The sequence below is a fragment of the Pseudophryne corroboree genome, chromosome 11, assembly GCF_028390025.1.
Source record: "Pseudophryne corroboree isolate aPseCor3 chromosome 11, aPseCor3.hap2, whole genome shotgun sequence".
Classification (NCBI taxonomy): domain Eukaryota; kingdom Metazoa; phylum Chordata; class Amphibia; order Anura; family Myobatrachidae; genus Pseudophryne; species Pseudophryne corroboree.
In genome coordinates this window covers 192,201,465-192,220,849 of record NC_086454.1, presented here as the reverse complement: position 1 = coordinate 192,220,849, position 19,385 = coordinate 192,201,465, and the positions used below count along the sequence as shown (strand labels likewise).

Below are 19,385 nucleotides of genomic sequence, written 5' to 3'. Positions count from 1 at the left end.
GGGCTGCAGGGGGTATCCTGTGCAGAAGCGGCACTCGGGGACTTCTGTATAGAAGAGGCAGTAGGGGCCGCTTTCTGAGGTGGAAAAGATATTCTGGGAGGCAGCACCCCTTTAACCTTTTTCGGAGGCATTCTAATGGATTGAGATTCCATAGGCGGGATGACGATGATAAAGGAGCGCAGAATCTCGTAGAATATATGACGGAGAGTTAGGTAAGCATAAAGAACAACAGTGGTGGCGGACAAGCGGTCTGAACTACATCAGAAGATCGGTGTCACACAGGGCCAGGCAGAGGATCATCTACAGCCTGCAGCACCCAGTCGGTAGGCTCCCAGCCGGGAGAGAGGGGTGAGAGGTCAGACACACAGCCAGGATCCAGCAACACTGCACCCGAGGTGAAAGGAGACAAGGCTGCACTTATAAGGCAAGGCTTCCCTCCAGGGACTCCCCAGTAGCAGAGTGCAGGGGCCAGCAGGCAAGAGAGGGGCCAGTAGACGATGTTGGCCACCCAGGAGTGCAGGCAGGCCGGAGAAAGGCCAGCTCCGGGATTCCACTCCAAAAGGGCACTTCCGGCGGGGAGGGGGCACAAATCCAGGCCGCGGCTCCCGGTTCTCATGTAGGCCGCGGTCGGCCGAAGCATCCAGGAAGGCAGCAGGCCCCTCCGCTACTCCACGGGAGGGCGTCTAGGTGATCCAGGGTGGATATGGGCGCAGCCGGTGCCCGCCAGAGCGGGACGGAGCAGCTGAAGAGGAGGTCGGGTGAAAGAAGATGGCCGCCGGGAGGAGAGGGGCAGACGGAGACACACCGCAGCCGCGGCTCAGGAGGGCAGATGAGGGAGCCCCGGTCTCACCGCCGGTCCCGGAGCCGTAGAGCAGGTGAGAGACAGCTGGGGAACCTCGTCAGGGGCAGGAAGGAGCCACCGCAGATCCCAGTCCGGCACCGGTGCTTTCTCGGAGCTCACGGCCGGGGAGGCGTCAAACTCAAGGCCCCGGTCTCAGCACGGATGGTAGGCCTCGGTCGGAAACAGTCACAGGGGGCCTCCCCGGGACCCACACGCCAAGCAGGGCCACGGGTGGGACAGCGCAGGGTAAGATAAGCCGCAGGGGCCAATTATTTAATAGAAAACAGGCCTCTGGCAACAGGAGCTCTAATAGTGCACATCCACACAGAGCCAGATCCAGGCCAAATTCCTCATTTTATGCATGCTAATATCTTATTAGCCTTCTTTGCTGCAATCCCTCAGATGATATGCCAAAAGTCATACATGCATTTGTATCATCTCGATTAGACTACTGTAATGCCCTCTACCTTGGTCTCCCAGCAAAAGAATTGCAGCGCTTACAGCTGGCGCAAAACACAGCTGCCAGGCTGTTAACCAACCAACCCCGTTCTAGCCACATAACACCCATTCTCTACTCCCTTCACTGGCTGCCTGTAAGATGGCGAATCATCTTCAAGATTGGCTTAATGAGTTTCAAAGTATTACATGACCAGGGCCCAAGGTACCTGAAACAGCTTCTGACCCCATACTGCCCCACTCGATTACTGCGATCTGTAGATGAAGGACTTTTAGCAGTACCTAGAATCTACCATAATTCATCTGGGGGTCGAGCTTTTAGTCATGCGGCTCCGACTCTATGGAACTCACTTCCCCGCACAGTGCGAGAGGCCCCAACTATAGAATCCTTCAAAAGTAGACTCAAGACTTTCCTGTTTCCTCAAGCATTTCCATAGTGTCCCTTTTAGTATCTGAATGCTTCTGTATTTTATGAAAATGTACTTCATTATTTTCTGTACTATATTATGCTATGTATCTGTTAAGCGCCTTGCGTCCTATTGGAGAAAGAGTGCTATATAAATAAAATTATTATTATTATTATTATTATTATTACTTTGGGTACTGCTGCTTAGTTTGCTATGTGAACACCTAAGTCTTTTTCTAGTACATAATCCCCTAATGTTATCCCATTTAGTATGTAGGTGTTATTTTTGTTCTTGCTACCACAGTGCATTACCTTACACTTGTCTGTATTGAAGCTCATTCTCCATTTTGCTGCCCATGCTTCTAGTTTAACTAAGTCATTCTGAAGAGACTCAGCATCCCCCTCCATACATATAACCATACACAATTTGGTATCGTCTGCAAAAATTGACACCATGCTCTCTAGACCTACTGTTAGGTCATTAATGAAAATGTTGAACAATAGTGGTCCAAGTACAGACCCTTGTGACAGACCACTTAGCACAGGGGCGGCCAGACTTTTGGAGTCGGCGATCTACTTTGAAAGCTAAAAAGCTTTTGTGATCTACCTAGGAGGAATAATAGCGCGCAAAAAAGGGCAAAAAAAAGGGCGTGGTATAACAAAAAAGTGGGCATGGCATAACAAAAAGTGGGTGTGGTATAACAAAAAAAGGGACGTAGTCTTGCTGCACGGAGTGTATTGACTGCCTCACACGAAATAACACATTGGCCCCCACAGGTAAAAACCTCAAACACTTATGCCCCCACAGTGCCAGATACACATGCCCCCACAGTGCCATGTGCCCACAGTGCCAGATATGCCCCCACAGTGCCAGATACAGATATGCCCCCACAGTGCCATGTGCCCACAGTGCCAGATATGCCCCCACAGTGCCAGATTACAGATATGCCCCCACAGTGCCAGATATGCCCCCACAGTGCCAGATATGCCCTCACAGTGCCATATGCCCACAGTGCCAGATATGACCCCACAGTGCCAGATACAGATATGCCCCCACAGTGCCATGTGCCCACAGTGCCAGATATGCCCCCACAGCACCAGATTACAGATATGCCCCCACAGTGCCATGTGCCCACAGTGCCAGATATGCCCCCACAGTGCCATGTACCCACAGTGCCAGATATGCCCTCACAGTGCCAGATATGCCCCCACAGTGCCAGATATGCCCCCACAGTGCCAGATACAGATATGCCCCCACAGTGCCATGTGCCCACAGTGCCAGATATGCCCCCACAGCACCAGATTACAGATATGCCCCCACAGTGCCATGTGCCCACAGTGCCAGATATGCCCCCACAGTGCCATGTACCCACAGTGCCAGATATGCCCTCACAGTGCCAGATATGCCCCCACAGTGCCAGATATGCCCCCACAGTGCCAGATACAGATATGCCCCCACAGTGCCATGTGCCCACAGTGCCAGATATGCCCCCACAGTGCCAGATATGCCCCCACAGTGCCATGTGCCCGCAGAGCCAGATATGCCCCCAGTGCCACATATGACCCCACAGTGCCAGATATGCCCCTCATTGCCAGATATGCCCCCACAGTGCCAAATGCCCACAGAGCCAGATATGCCCCCAGTGCCACATATGACCCCACAGTGCCAGATATGCCCCACATTGCCAGATATGCCCCCACTGAGCCATGTGCCCACAATGCCAGATATGCCCCCATAGTAGAGCTCACCGGAGTGGAGAGCGCAGCGCGCGCTTCTCCTGTCTGCCACCCTGCTTCTCAGTCTAATCTCCGGCGGTGACGGCAGCGTGTATAGCTCAAATCAGGCGCCGGTCCGCGAGCTCTCATTTGGCTAACGAACCGGCACCTGATTTGAGCTACACACTCCGCCGTCACTGCCGCAGACCAGACTGAGGAGGCAGAGCGGCAGGCAGGAGAGGCGCGGCTTCGGGTGGCTGGGCGGCGGATCGCGATCGACTGGTCGCATGTCCGCGATCGACCAGTCGATCGCGATCGACTGTTTGGCCACCCCTGACTTAGCACTTCATTCCAATTTGAAAATGATTCATTAACCACAACGCGCTGCTCCCTATTATCTAACCAATTTCAGACCCATGTGCATATTGTGCTCCCTAGCCCTATTTCTTGTAGCGTATAGATAAGTCGCATGTGTGGTACTGTATGGAAAGCTTTGGCAAAGTCTAAAAAGCTTACATCCACCTCCTTACCCTGATAAAGGTTTACACTATCTGTTTCATAAAAGCTAAGTAAGTTGGTTTGACATGATCTGTCCTTTACAAATCCATGTTGGTTCCTATTAATGACCTTATTGGCTTCAAGGAACTTCTGAATACTATCCCTTAGTATACCTTTCAATACTTTCCCCACTATAGATGTAAGACTAACTGGTCTATAATTACCCGATTCAGCTTTACTTCCCTTTTTGAATGTCGGCACTACTTCCACTATACACCAGTCTTGGGGAACCATACCTGATATAACTGAATCTTTGAATGAAGATCAAAAATAGCGGTCTTGCTAGTTCAGAGTGAAGCTCCATGAGAACCTTTGGATGAATTCCATCAGGACCAGGTGACTTATAAATCTTTAACTTTTTTAATTGGTCACAGACTACCTCCTCACTTAAATAAGCACTTAGCAGTGTGACATTGTCTTTGTTGAGATTGTGTGTTAGTCCCTGCACTTGGTCCTCTCTTGTAAATACCGTTGGAAAAAACTCATTTAGTTTGTCCGCTATGTCATTATCATTTTTGATGAAGACTCCCAACTTGTCTTTTAAAGGGCCTATACTTTCCTTCTTTAATCTCTTTCTGTTGATGTATTTAAGCATTTTTTGGGATTTGCTTTGCTTTCCTTTGCTACTAGTTTTTCAGTTTCTACTTTAGCAGCTCTTATTTCTTTTTTGCATATTTTGTTACAATCCTTATAGTGCTGAAATGACTCTGCATTCCCATCAGATTTGTATTTTTTGAATGCTCACCTTTTATTGCCCATTAGCTCCTTCATCTTTTTGTTTAAGCCACATTGGATTGGGATTTTTATTCCTTTTGTTTGCTACTCAAGGGAATAAATTTGGTAGTATTTTTAACTAGCAGTGATTTTAATACATCCCATTTCTCTGTAGTATTTTTTACAGAGGAAGTGATTTAAGCCAAGGAAAATTTATCCCATTGAATAGTAGAGCTGCTAGAAATTTACCCCTGTGTATGATCTTTGGACTGGGGTCTTCAAAAATGGGGATGCAAGCAGATCTCCAAACCCCCAAGTACCTTGCAATGCTAGTGGAGAGATTTAGGACATTGCAGCAAATGGCCAAGTCTCAAAAGACAAAAAACAAAGTTATCCAGGAACCGCCCATGCCTGATGATGAAAAACTCTGTGGACAAATAAGCTTTTTAAGTTAATATGTTTCAAGTGTGGGGAACCTGAACACATCCAACTGAAATGTCTCGCACTGCAGGAATCTATGGACTGCTCCTAAGACCTGGATGTAGAATCAATGTACCCAAGTTACTGAACCATGATTTTACCCCTGAAGGGCAATGGGTTGTTGTGTGTAACAATCCTTGTTAACCAAAATATGGTCCTGGCCTTAGTGAACTTTCTTTGGTTTCGGTGGTTCACTGATCCTGGCAGAACCAGCACCTCAGTTGCCAAAAGTGAATGTCTTGTGTATTTATGGGATGTCTGAGAAATATGAGAAGACCCTCCTTCCAGTCACCCTCAGGGGCCACTCCACATGGACCATAGTGGCAATAGCTCCCAAGCTGCTGTATACACTTATCTTGTGATGTGATTTTCCATTATACCAGGGGGTGATCTTAGAGCAAGTCTGACCGGAACTACTGGCAACTGATTCACCGGCCGGGTCTTTGGTTTCAATTGACATGCCCAAGGAAGAGCAAGAGCTGCACCTCAAGACAGTGGAATTGCCATTGCAGTATCAGTGAACCACCGAAATGGGGGATGTCATTATCATTGGGGACTTTAATTACACCGACATAAATTGGAACACTGAAACAGTATATACAGCTAGGGGTGACAGGTTCTTAAACATGCTAAAAGTCATTACTTGTCCCAGATAATCGAGGAATCAACAAGGCATAGGACTATACTGGACCTAGTACTAACTAATAATGAGGAGATAATATAAAATACTAAAGTAGGGGAGACCTTAGGAAATAGCAATTATAATATGATCACATTCGATTTCAGCTTCCAAAAATAACACTATAAGGGTCTAACTAAGGCTTTTAACTTTAGAAAAGCTAATTTCAATTTGCTGAAACAAGCAATGAAGAACATAGATTGTGAAATTGTATTTCATGGTAAGAATACGGCTGAAATGTGGGATGTTTTTACAACTGTGCTCAATAAGTACACTCATTTTTTTATTCCCAAAGTCAACAAAAACAGGAGTAGTAAATTCAAACCGATGTGGCTTAATAAGAAGGTCAAGGAACAAATGGATAAAAAGAGGCATTCATTCAAAGCATTTAAGTCTGATGGGAAGGCGGAATCATTACAGTTCTACAAGGAAAGTAACAAAAAAATGCAAAAAAGAAATCAGAGCAGATAAAATAGAAAACAAAAAACAAATCGTAAAGGAGAGTAAAACAGACCCCAAAAAGTTCTTTAAGTATATAAACGGTAAAAGGTTAGAAAAGGAGAATATTGGGCCACTAAAGGGTGAGTTGGATGTCTTGATTAATGATAATAGGAAAAAAGCCGATTTATTGAATAAATTCCGAGAGAGGACAGGTTGACGAGAGTAGAGCACAACATAAGCTATAATAACGACCCGTTGCTAAGTACTTGGTTAAACGAGGAAGTAGTCTAGGAGAGACTAAGTAAAATTAAGATAAATAAATCTCCTGGGCCAGATGGACTTCACCACAGGGTTCTTATGGAACTTAACGCAGAGCTATCGAAACCCCTATATCTGATTTTCAGCGAGTCATTTACATCAGGAATGATACCGAAGGACTGGTGTATAGCAGAGGTAGTCCCAATATTTAAAAAGGGTATTAAAAATCATCACAGTAACTATAGACTGGTAAATTTGACATCTATAGTGGGGAACATATTGGAAGGTTTATTAAGGAATAGCATACTAGAGTACTTGGATACCTCCAAGGTTATTACTAGGAAACAGCATGGTTTTGTGAAGGACAGGTCATGTCAAACTAACTTAAGCTTCTACGAGAAAGTGAGCGATAATATTGATCAGGGTAAAGCAGTGGATGTGGTCTTTTTGGACTTCGCTAAGGCCTTTGACAAAGTCCCACATAAAAGACTAATTTTAAATTAAGAGAGCTTGGGGTAGGAAACACTATTTGTACTTGGGTGAGTAATTGGCTGTACAACAGGGAACAGTGAGTGGAGATTAATGGGATGTTCTCTGAATGGGCCTCAGTGCTCAGTGGAATACCCCAGGGTTCAGTACTCGGGCCATTGCTGTTTAACATATTCATTAATGACCTAGGAGTGGGCTTAGAAAGCACAGTGTCAATTTTCACAGACGATACTAAACTATGTAAAGTAATAAATTCAGACAAGGATGTTGAGTCTCTACAGAAAGATTTATCTAGACTTGAGGTCTTGGCAGACAAATGGAGAATGAGGTTCAATATAGACAAATGTAAAGTTATGCACTTTGGGACTAAGAACAATCGGGTAGCCTATAAACTAAATGGGGAAAATGTAGGGATAACAGTAGTTGAAAAATATTTGAGGGTGCTCATCGATAATAGACTTAGAAGCAGTACGCAATGTAAAAATGCAGCAACAAAAGCAAATAAGGTGTTAGCATTAGAGATGAGCGGTTTCGGTTCCTCGAGATCCGAACCCCCCCGAACTTCACCCATTTTACACGGTTCCGAGGCAGCCTCGGATCTTCCCACCTTGCTCGGTTAACCCGAACGCGGCCGAACGTCATCATCCCGCTGTCGGATTCTCGCGAGATTCGTATTCTATATAAAGAGCCGCGCGTTGCCGCCATTTTCACTTGTGCATTGGAGATTGAACGGAGAGGACGTGGCTGCGTTCTCTCCCTGAAAAGCTCCGTAATCTGTGCTCAGTGTGCTGCAAATATCTGTGCTCAGTGTGCTGCAAATATCTGTGCTCAGTGTGCTGAAAATATCTACGTTCTCTGCCTGAAAACGCTCCATATCTGTGCTCAGTGTGCTGCAAATATCTGTGCTCAGTGTGCTTTATTGTGGGAACTGGGGACCACCAGTATATAATTATACTTATAGTAGTACAGTACAGTAGGCCATTGCTGTATCTTGCAGCTCTGTGTCACTGCAAGTATCCATTCCATATCTGTGCAGCATTTTTGTGAGCAGTATATATAGTATTACAGTGCAGCATTTTGGTGACCCAACAGTATATAGTTGTGTACAGTAGGCCATTGCTGTATCTTGCAGCTCTGTGTCACTGCAAGTATCCATTCCATATCTGTGCTGCATTTTTGTGAGCAGTATATATAGTATTACAGTGCAGCATTTTGGTGACCCAACAGTATATAGTTGTGTACAGTAGGCCATTGCTATATCTTGCAGCTCTGTGTCACTGCAAGTATCCATTCCATATCTGTGCTGCATTATTGTGAGCAGTATATAGTAGTACAGTGCAGCATTTTGGTGACCAGCAGTATACATATATCGTACAGTACAGTAGGCCATTGCTGTATCTTGCAGCTCTGTGTCACTTCTAGTATCCTGATCAGTGCTCAATATCTGCTGCATTGTTGTGACCAGTATGTATACTGTACTGTGCGACGTGTGTTATACACCTGGTGATTATACATCCTGTAATCTGTACTGAGCGATGTATAAAATACACCTGGGGATTATACACCCTATATACTGTACTCTGTGATGTGTGAGATACACCTGGGGATTATACACCCTATATTATTATTATTATTATTATTATCCTTTATTTATATGACGCCACAAGGGTTCTGCAGCGCCCAATTACAGAGTACATAAATAATCAAACAGGAAAACAGCAACTTACAGTTGATGACAGTATAGGACAAGTACAGGGTAAATACACATAGTTACATCAGCAGATGACACTGGAATAAGTATCAGGTGGCAGAAGACTGCTGGATGTGGTACAGCTGAAGATCATTAAAGTAAGACAAAGGATAAGCACATGAGGGAAGAGGGCCCTGCTCGTGAGAGCTTACAATCTAAAGGGCAGGGGTAGACAGACATGGGTGACAAAGATGGGGTACATAGAGAACGTGGAACAGAGGGTTAGGATGAGATTTGGCTGGGTTTGGTGAAGAAGTGGACCCCCAGAAGGCACAAGTCAATACTTAACATTGCAACATTTTACTGGGCTATGCAGGAGAAAATTAAAAATAGGGGAAAAAAAAAAAAGAATCGATAACTTCTACCGCTTTCAAAAAGGTAAATGGAAGCTGAAATAATGGACAACTACCTCATGGAAGCCAGATACAGCATACCAAACAGTACTTAGCAGAGTTAGGAATGAGTGCTTATGAAATACAGTAACATTTTGTCATAATATTTCAGAAACTGCATGGCTGGTCTCTTGCACTCTTTTGCTCTAATACACGACCTGCTTTAAGATTTATATTCAAAAACATTATGTCTCCATAATCCCAAAAACGTCAGTCTTCTTGGAAAGTGGTTTGTTCCTTTGTAAGGGAAAGAGAACAAACATTCTCAAGCAACGGTTTCTCAATTTCTTTTTCCTCTGGGAAGGGATTGTGGATTCGCAGGGATATCTGAGCATTTCTGTAATCAGAAAGCAGCGACTTTCTACAAATGTTTACGAATAATTCCAGTGATTTTGTCATTTTCTTCCAGTGATTTGGACCAATAATACCATTGATTAGAACGAATAATTCCAGTGATTTTGTAATTTTCTTCCAGTGATTTGGACCAATAATACCATTGATTAGAATTAATAATTCCTGTGATATTGAGATGTTTGTGTCGCTTAGCTTAGCCGTCCAGCGACCACAGTGCACCTCTTTTTCTCTTTTCTTTGCATCATGTGCTGTTTGGGGCCAACTTTTTTAAGTGCCATCCTGTCTGACACTGAAGTGCCACTCCTAGATGGGCCAGGTGTTTGTGCCGCCCTCTTGGGTCGCTTAGCTTAGTCATCCAGCGACCTCGGTGCAATTTTAGGACTAAAAATAGTTTTGTGAGGTGTGAGGTGTTCAGAATAGACTGGAAATGAGTGGAAATTGTGGTTATTGAGGTTAATAGTTCTATAGGATCAAAATTACCCTCAAATTCTATTATTTAAGCTGTTTTTGAGGGTTTTTTGAAAAAAAAAACACCCGAATCCAAAGCACACCCGAATCCGACAAAAAAATTTCAGGGAGTTTTTGCCAAAACGCGTCTGAATCCAAAACACGGCCGCGGAACCGAATCCAAAACCAAAACACAAAACCCGAAAAATTTCCAGTGCACATCTCTAGTTAGCATGCATAAAACGGGGAATGTAGACAAGGGATGAGGGTATATTCCTGCCACTGTATAAATCATTGGTGCGGCCACACCTGGAATATTGTGTACAGTTCTGGTCACCTCACTCTAAAAAAGATATCTTGGAATTCGAAAGTGTTCAGAGGCGAGCCAACAAACTGGTTAAGGGATTGGAGGCACTGAATTATGGGGAAAGACTTAAAAGGTTAGATTTGTTTATACTGGAAAAGAGGCGATTGAGAGGGGACATTATTAATATTTCTAAATACATAAAGAGACAATACAAGGATTTATCAAACGATCTGTTCATCAAAAAAACGATACATAGGACACAAGGACCCCCCCTGGTTTTAGAAGAAAAAAAAGTAACACACAATGGAGAAAAGGGGTCTTCACAGTAAGAGCAGTAAGGATTTGGAATTTTCTGTCAGAGAAGGTAGTAATGATGGATTTAATCAATAAGTTTAAAAATGGATTAGATAAATTCCTAGCTGAAAGAAATATCCAAGGATACAGCATTTAATTAATATAAAATTTTATAATACAGGTTGAACTCGATAGACATTTGTCTTTTTTCAACCTCAAAAACTATGTAACTATGTAGCTATGAGGGTCATTCTGACCTGATCGCATGCTGCAGTTCTTCGCAGCGCAGCATTCAAGTCAGAACTGGGAATGCGCCGGCGCCGCAGTGCACCGGCGAATGGCTGACAGCCGAAGGCTGTCATTGCCTAGGATCGCCTCTGCCTGATTGACAGGCAGAGGCAGTCGCTGGACAGGAGGGGGCGGGTCAGCAGCCATTTTGTGAGTGCAGTCCAGCCAATCAAGGCGTGGCCGGACAATGCGGGGGCGGGCTGCAGCGGCTGCATGATGTCACACGTAGCCACTGCGACCCGGGCAACGACGAGTAGCTCCCGGGGCAGCACGCAATAGCTGCGCTGGCCGGGAGCTACTCCTGAAGTGCAAAAGCATCACCACTGTGCGATGCTTTTGCCCTTCTGCGACAGGGCAGGAACTGACATGCAGGATGGGCTAGCCCTGTGCTGGGCGTCCCCCTGCATGTCTGTGTTCCTGGTCGTAGCTGTGCTAAATTTAGCACAGCTACCATCATGTCAGAATCACCCTCTATGTAAGTTGATCCTGCAATCGCAAGCAAAGCATCACTGAAAAAATACTAGTTGAAGACCACAGACAGACCATTTGTGGTCCTGCTAGGCAACTAACAGATGAGCCCATTCTGGAGCCCAAGGCTAGTTACCGGTGTCAAGTTCTATTTCCATTACAGGATTTTGATAAAGGTACCCTTTGAATTAATCAGTATGGATTTTGTGGGGTCTCTAGAAAAGTCGGCACAAGTTCATCCGTATGTTTTGGTGGTGCTAGATTATACAACATGCTATCCAGAGGAAATACCCTTATAAAATATAAAGTCTAGAGAGCTGGTTAACTTATATACCTGACTGGGAATCCCTAAGGAAATTCTTACCAATCACGGTACATCATTCATGTCCAGGCTAATGTGGGATATGTGTCAGTTGCTAGGTATGAAAACACTCTGAACCTCTGTTTACCATCCACAAAGAGATGGATTAGTGGAGAAAGTTTAATAAATATTAAAAGCTGTCTGCAACCATTTTTATATGATACATACATGATATTTGAATTTTCGAGCCAATAATTAAACACATTTTAATTTGAATACATGTAGTCATAAAGGAAGAACCACTAGTGCCTGGGACAGCATTGCAACATCTAAATTATAAATTTAATTTCTTGACCGTTTACAGTTTTTCCATATGGTATTTAGCATAGGAGTACAAGGTACCACACCAGCCATATCCTATTAAGTAAAAAAAAAAAAAAAAGCAGTTTGCTCTCTTAAATACCCAGCTCTGTATCACCTTCAGGGTCTGCCTGCACCACAGGTGATCCATATTGCTGCCATAACAAGGTTCCTCACTGTTGTTGTGCTTTATGTTGCTGGTAACAGAGTTAGGATGGTCCTTATTCCCTCTCTGAGACAACACCCCTTCTGTCTACTCCCAAATCTCTGCCCCATCATTCTCTCTACCTATCACTGTCTTTTTCTGCTCTCTAGACCCTGACCACTTCTGTACCCTACCCTATTTATTTTTTAATAGGAATAACAATTTATTAGAAAGATTACTGTAGTCTCTGAGCGCTTATCTTTTTATGGGTTTTAAGATATATACAATTATATGGATACTACTTGTGTTTGCCTACTCAGGCTGAAAGTTGCCAGCAAGCCCCACTTATCACTTTAGCTGCAGTGGCTTATAAACAATACTTAACTGATACTGTCAGGTCTCATTTCTGTCTCAGGATGTACAATAGAAACACCGGGCCCTCTCCTTAGCCGTATTCTGGTTAGCAGTTACTGTAGGTGTGTTTGCACACTTATTAAAGTGGGTGGGTTAATTTACATTTTGAAAGGCTCCCAATCTCCAACAATTGAAGAGATTGAAGAGAGATGGCAAGCTAACACAATCTAGCCTGTAGACACCACAATAGTTTCCACCAGCATGGAGTCTGGCTTGTACACTAACCATCCACTCACTGTATATTGTAGTTACTGGAATCCAGATAGTGGCAAGCAAGGGCAAGCAGGTTGTCAGAGGCACCAAGTTTCTTGATGTCCACTTCTTATGTAATGTTTAAGTAGCTTATGAGGCATGTAAACCTAAGGTGAAATGGAGTGTTCACAGTATTTAGCTAAGGTAGCTGGTTAATTGCAGTTCTACAACTAACAAGCAAAGTGTTTCAGGTACCTGTATTAGCAATAACTCTTTCTGGTAACCTTAAATAGACTGAGTGTTGGGAAATTCTGTGCATGTGTTCACCCCCTTTTGAATGAGTTTGTGTGTGATGTTCCCGGCTGTACCCTTAGGCATAATGTGGAATAAAGAAGCCTGAAGCACCACCTTACTCTCCCCACCCTCCCTGATATTAATTATGAAATGTGTCTCTGTTTATCCAAATTTATTAACAAGATATGTTTTGGTTTCATTTTTAAATCATCATCATCATGTTTTGGTTTTGGCAAAACCATACTCAAGGGATTTGGTTTTGGATTTGGATTTCTTTAAAATTCATAAGAACAGCTAAAATAATTTCTTTGTTCCTACAGTATTGTTAACATCAATAACATTAATTTTAAATAATTTTCAGGGTGAAATGGCACCATCATGAAGGAGGGACTTAAATACAATCCAGAACAAGCGGGATTCAGTTTCAGACCCAAGACCTGAACATGACGAGAGGACCCAAGCTGGGATTCAGTTCAAATCACGCCTCCAAAATTTGATTGTGTTCAGTTTTCAGCAAAATGGAACCACTCATATTATTAACTCATTTACAGTATATACAGTACATTCAGCTACAGCATTTCCATAAAGCAGACACCAACAGTCCGTAATTGCTCACATTTGTATTTACTGTCTTTCTTTCCGTATTTGTTAGTCAGTATTAACAGTAGACTTTTTTGTCTTGTCTTTCTGCTCAAGTGATTGTCTACTGAAACTGGTCATCTTGCAAATCTGACTCGCAATGCAATCAGCAGGTTTTTGTTTAGGCTACAACATTTTCCAGTAATGAAATATTTTACCTGTTATCCTGAATGACCAGAGAGCTTGTTCACAGAGATGTATTACATCCCTGTGACTTTCTTCTGTACTCGGTGCACATAAAACTAGATCATTCGCTAAGCGGAGAGACTGATCATTGCAGTGTACCTATTTGTGCTTGCTCTGCACTCTATTTGCATGCAAAATATCAGTTATTGTAATGAATATAGAGAAAAGCAATCACGTACAAAAAAGTGTCAGGGAGATAAAATGTTAAACACATACAATTGTTAAGTCTTCTTTTAGATGAGGTTGGACAATTGGCACGTACAGTACACAGTAGTAACTGAATATAAATAATTAAATACACCTGTTTCTGGAGCTGATCTAGACAATCACAGAGGCCGAAATTCTTTATGGCAATCAGTATACATTTTAGTCTAGCCAGTGGCTACAGGTGAAACTCAGAAAATTAGAATATCGAGCAAAAGTTCATTTATTTCAGTAATTTAACTTACAAGATTAAACTAATACATTATATAGACTCATTACATGTAAAGTGAGATATTTCAAGCCTTTATTTGTTATAATTTTGATTATTGTGGTTTACAGCTTAAGAAAACCCCAAATCCAAAATCTCAGAAAATAAGAATATTACATAAAATCAATAATAAAAGGATTTTAAATACAGAAATGTCGGACCTCTGAAAAGTATAATCATGCATGTGTACTCAGTACTTGGTTTGGGCTCCTCTGCAGTGTTTTAAGGGAGAGAATAGTAAAACACTGCCGGACATTACACAATGAAGCCCGGCCAGATCAGTGAGATCCGTGCAGAGCTTCATTGTGTGTACAGTATTGAAATAGTTAAAAGTAAAAAAAAAAAAAATTGCATGGGGTCCCCCCTCCTAAGCATAACCATCCCTGGGCTCTTTGAGCCAGTCCTGGTTGTTAAAATACTGGGGGGGAAATGCGTAGGGGTCTCCAGTATTTATAGAACCAGTACTGGGCTCTTGGTCCAGTCATGGTTCCAAAAATACGGGGGACAAAAGATGTAGGTGTCCCCCATATTTTTAAAACCAACACCGGGCTCCACTAGCCAGGGACATAATACCACATTTATATTGGTCCCTGCGGCCATGGCATTACCCCCCCCAACTAGTCACCCCTGGCTAGGGTTCCCTGGGGTAGTGGGGACCCTTTAAATCAAGGGGTCTCCCCTTCAGACACCCAAGGGCCAGGGGTGAAGCCCGAGGCTATCCCCACCCCATCCATGGGGGGGGTGGATGGTGGCTGATAGCCAAAAATGTGTTAATTTTTTTTACCTTTTTCTGTGGAACTACAAGTCCCAGCAAGCCTCCCCTGCATGTTGGTACTTGGAGAACCAGAAGTACCAGCATGCAGGGAATTAACAGGCCCGCTGGTACCTGTAGTTCCACAACAAAAGAAATACCCCCAAAAAAATCACAACACACACACACCGTGATAGTAAAAGTTTATGTACACAAACATGCACACTTACATACTCAAACATACTTACCTAGTGTCCCATGCAGCACTTCGGGCCCCTTGTCCATGTAGAATCCATTGGTGTACCTGTAATAAAAACCCAATATACTCGCCTATTATCCAGTGTAGATCAGTCGTAGATCACTTTTGTGGGTGACCTCAATTAACTTTGCGGTCTACAGCAGACCGCAAAGTTCCCACCATTGACTATGATGGAGTATCAAGATTCTCCATTATAGCCGGTGCAGTCAGCTTGATTGACAGGCCAGGAGAGCGCTATGCCGTGGCGCTCCTTGATTGGCTGCCAGGTCCTCTAGTGACAGAAGTCATGGGGGGTCCCGGCATTCAGGGAAAGAGGATACATGTGTAAACATGGATACCATTTAGTGCGATGGTTCGGGATTTTTGGTTTGTTATTTTTTTAACCCCTGGTATGCCTACTTGGACAGAAGAGAACCATTCTATGCCTGATAATAGGCGAGTATATTGGGTTTTTTATTACAGGTTTACCAATGGATTCTACAAGGACAAAGGGACCGAAGTGCTGCGTGGGACACTAGGTAAGTATGTTTGAGTGTGTAAGTTTGCATGTTTGTGTAAATAAACTTTTACTGTCATGGTGTGTGTGCTGTGGGTTTTTTATGGTATTTATTTTGTTGTGGAACTACAGGTACCAGCAGGCCTGTTAATTCCCTGCATGTTGGTACTTGTGTTTCTCCAAGTACCAGCATGCGGGGGAGGCCTGCTGGGACATGTAGTTCCACAGCAAAAGACAAAATTCTTTTTTAACACACGTTTGGCTATAAACCCTCCATCCACCACCCACGGATGGGGGGGAAAGCCTTAGGCTTTACCCCTGGCCCTTGATTTAAGGGGTCATCATTACCCCCAGGGAACTCCAGCCAAGGGTTACTAGTTGGGGGGTAATGCCACGGCTGCAGGGACCAATATAAATGTGTCCCCCGACTGTGATATTATGTCCCTGGCCAGGCTGGCCTACATGTTTTGTCCCCTGTATTTTTGGGACCAGGACTGGACCAAGAGCCCAGTGCTAGTTGTATAAATACTGGGGCCCCTAAGCATTTTTTCCCTAGTATTTTAACAACCAGGACCGGCTCATAGAGCCCGGGGCTGGTTATGCTTAGGAGGGGGGATCCCATGCAATTTTTTTTTGTATTTCACACACTTTTAAACAGAGAAGCATGCACGGATCTTACTGATCTGTGCATGATTCTACATACACGCCAGACAGAATCTGGTCTATTTGAAAGTTCAATTTCTGTACGAATTCCATGCTTCTCTGACAGTGTTTGGCTATTGTTGGCAGTGAAAGAGAATACGAATTCTTAGTAAATTACCGTGTTGTATAAAATAACAGGCACGTTTGACCGATGGTCTATTGATTCGTATTTGTGTGGACAGCAATGTATCTCAATACAAATAGCCCTAACACTGCCGAGATTTGTAATTAGTAAATTACCGAGATGACACTTAGAAAAAAACAAACTGTCACACGCCAGGGGCAGCGGGCCCGCCGCGCTTGCCCCTACGTGTCTGCTGGTCGCTCCGGCGGTTCTCGCCTCCGGCGGTCCTCGGGTCCCGGCGTCTGGCTGGCGCGGCTCCCATCGGTTCCCTGGAGCGTGGGCGCCGTCGTGACGTCCGACGTCACGGGGGTGGAAAGCGGCTGACGTCACCTACCCGCTTAACCAATCGCGAAAAGGCGGGGAATTCAAAAACAGACGCCGGGCAAAGCCCCGGCGCCTGAGTATCGTCTTTCCTCTAAGGTGGATGCCAGTGCTCCTGTTCACCGTGTGTCTCCCAGCGGCTGTACTCCAGTGCTTCCAGCATTTCATGGTGTCTTTCGGCAGCCGAGTTTCCAGAGTACCCAGCAACCAGCGTGTTTCTTTGCAGTGCAGTTAACAGTGTCTTCAAACACCGCTCTCAAATTCTTCAGTGACCTTTACCATCGCTCACCAGTTCTTCATGCAACAGTGTCTTTAAACATCGCTCACAAATTCTTCAGTGTCTTTCACCATCGCTCACAAATTCTTCAGTGTCTTTCACCATCGCTCACAAGTTCTTCATTCACCAGTGTCTTTAAACATCGCTCACAAGTTCTTCATTTAACAGTGTCTTTAAACATCGCTCACCAGTTCTTCATACAACAGTGTCTTTGAACATCGCTCACAAGTTCTTCATTTAACAGTGTCTTTAAACATCGCTCACAAGTTCTTCATTTAATAGTGTCTTTAAACATCGCTCACAAATTCTTCAGTGTCTTTCACCATCGCTCACAAGTTCTTCATTCAACAGTGTCTTTAAACATCGCTCACAAATTCTTCAGTGTCTTTCACCATCGCTCACAAGTGCTTCATTTAACAGTGTCTTTAAACATAGCTCACAAGTTCTTCATTTAATAGTGTCTTTAAACATCGCTCACAAATTCTTCAGTGTCTCTCACCATAGCTCACAAGTTCTTCATTCAACAGTGTCTTTCAACATCGCTAACAAATTCTTCAGTGTCTTTTACCATCGCTCACAAGTTCTTCATTCATCAAGTGTCTATTACCATCGCTCTCAAGTTCTTCATTTGTTAGTGTCTCTCAACATCGCTCACAGGTTCTTCATTTGTGTCTGTAGACATTGCTCACTAACTCTTCAGTCACCTTGGACATTGCCCACAACTTCACTTCTGTCTATGTGTCGCTGTATTGCTCCCTTCCCATAATAAAGTCCTTCAGCATTTTACACCAAATCTAACTGTCAGAGTCCTGTATGAGGAAAACCTATATCCGGCCATCTCTGCTCTGACCCAACTGTGGTTCCTCTTCCCGATCATTGGAAGAACCCCCGAGTTTACAACACCCCCAACCCAGGTCAGTGACACAAACCTTGAATGGAGTCGGAACCTTAGTAAATATACCCCTGTGTGCCCAAATCTAGCAGCCCTGCACAAAAAAAAATAATTAAAATAATGCATATGGTGTTGTCAATGTAAATAATAACATTCTATAAATAGTGTCACAGGCCATCCCCACATAAACATGTGGCACAGTGGATAAACTATTTTCTTTATTACAATAATACACGACTGTACTTGCACATAATACAAATTAGTTTACCATTTTATGTATTGTTCTTTCCAAAACACCAGTTACTCTGAATGAAGAGAAGATCCAAGCTAATACTAAAAGTATGTCTTGAGTGAAAAATACAACATATTTTATGTACTGTAAAACAAGATTTTTCACAATTTGCTATTGACTGAGTATTCAAAAGTAGTTCAAACCCTCAAATGGTAAATATCAATAGGGGTCAAAAAGCACATCTTAATCTAAGACAAATGATATTAAAGAGATAGGTAATTTATAACTTTTTTAATGTGTAATTTAGTACATAAAATAATTATACATCCACTTTCCACCCACCTTAGTCCTTGAATACTCATTAGATCTTTCACGCTGTTGCTTCCTTATCTCCTGAACATTTTGTTTTATTATACTTTTGGGCATCCTGATTTCAAAATTCTCCTCCTTTCCTTCTTTCCACTACCCACACCTCCCGTTCCTAATAGCCTCATTATGTTTACTTTAGTATATAATGCTTCATCTACTGTGACTGACAAATAAAAAAATCTGTCGACTGTTGGTCTTTATTTTTTGCTTTTTCATACTGTGACTGTGTGTTTTATGCCTGAGTCCTGTTAAATAAAATAATAAATAATAAAATAAAACAATACATTGATCACATTGTTTAAAACTTTATTAAGATATGATATTTAAATCAGGTGAATTCAGTTGTTGTCAGCAGATAATTAGTGGGAGCCTGAAGGAGCAATTCAATTGTTGCTCTATTTGAGTGCATATGCAGTAGGTGGACACATATCTGCTGCAACATTCCTGAGGGGGCGAATACAAATGTGCAAAATGTCCATGGTTTGTGTGCTCAAATGGGAGTTTGAGCAGCCTAACTAGGACCTTTGACAGGTTTATCCATTTTACTGGTCTGGGTGCCCAGAAACAACTGAATTGCCCATTAATTATCCTGCTATTGAAAACAATTGAATTTTCCCCTAG

The 19,385-nt window shown here is 43.3% G+C and overlaps 1 long non-coding RNA gene across 1 annotated transcript in view; it reads left to right on the top strand.

The window, feature by feature from the left end:
• Positions 1-13,923, top strand: part of LOC134970098 (uncharacterized) — a 37,684-nt gene extending 23,761 nt beyond the window's left edge. Inside the window, exon 3 of the long non-coding RNA XR_010189659.1 lies at positions 13,406-13,923. This is a non-coding gene — a long non-coding RNA (uncharacterized LOC134970098). The remainder of the gene's footprint in view (positions 1-13,405) is intronic.
• Positions 13,924-19,385: the final 5,462 nt, after the last annotated feature.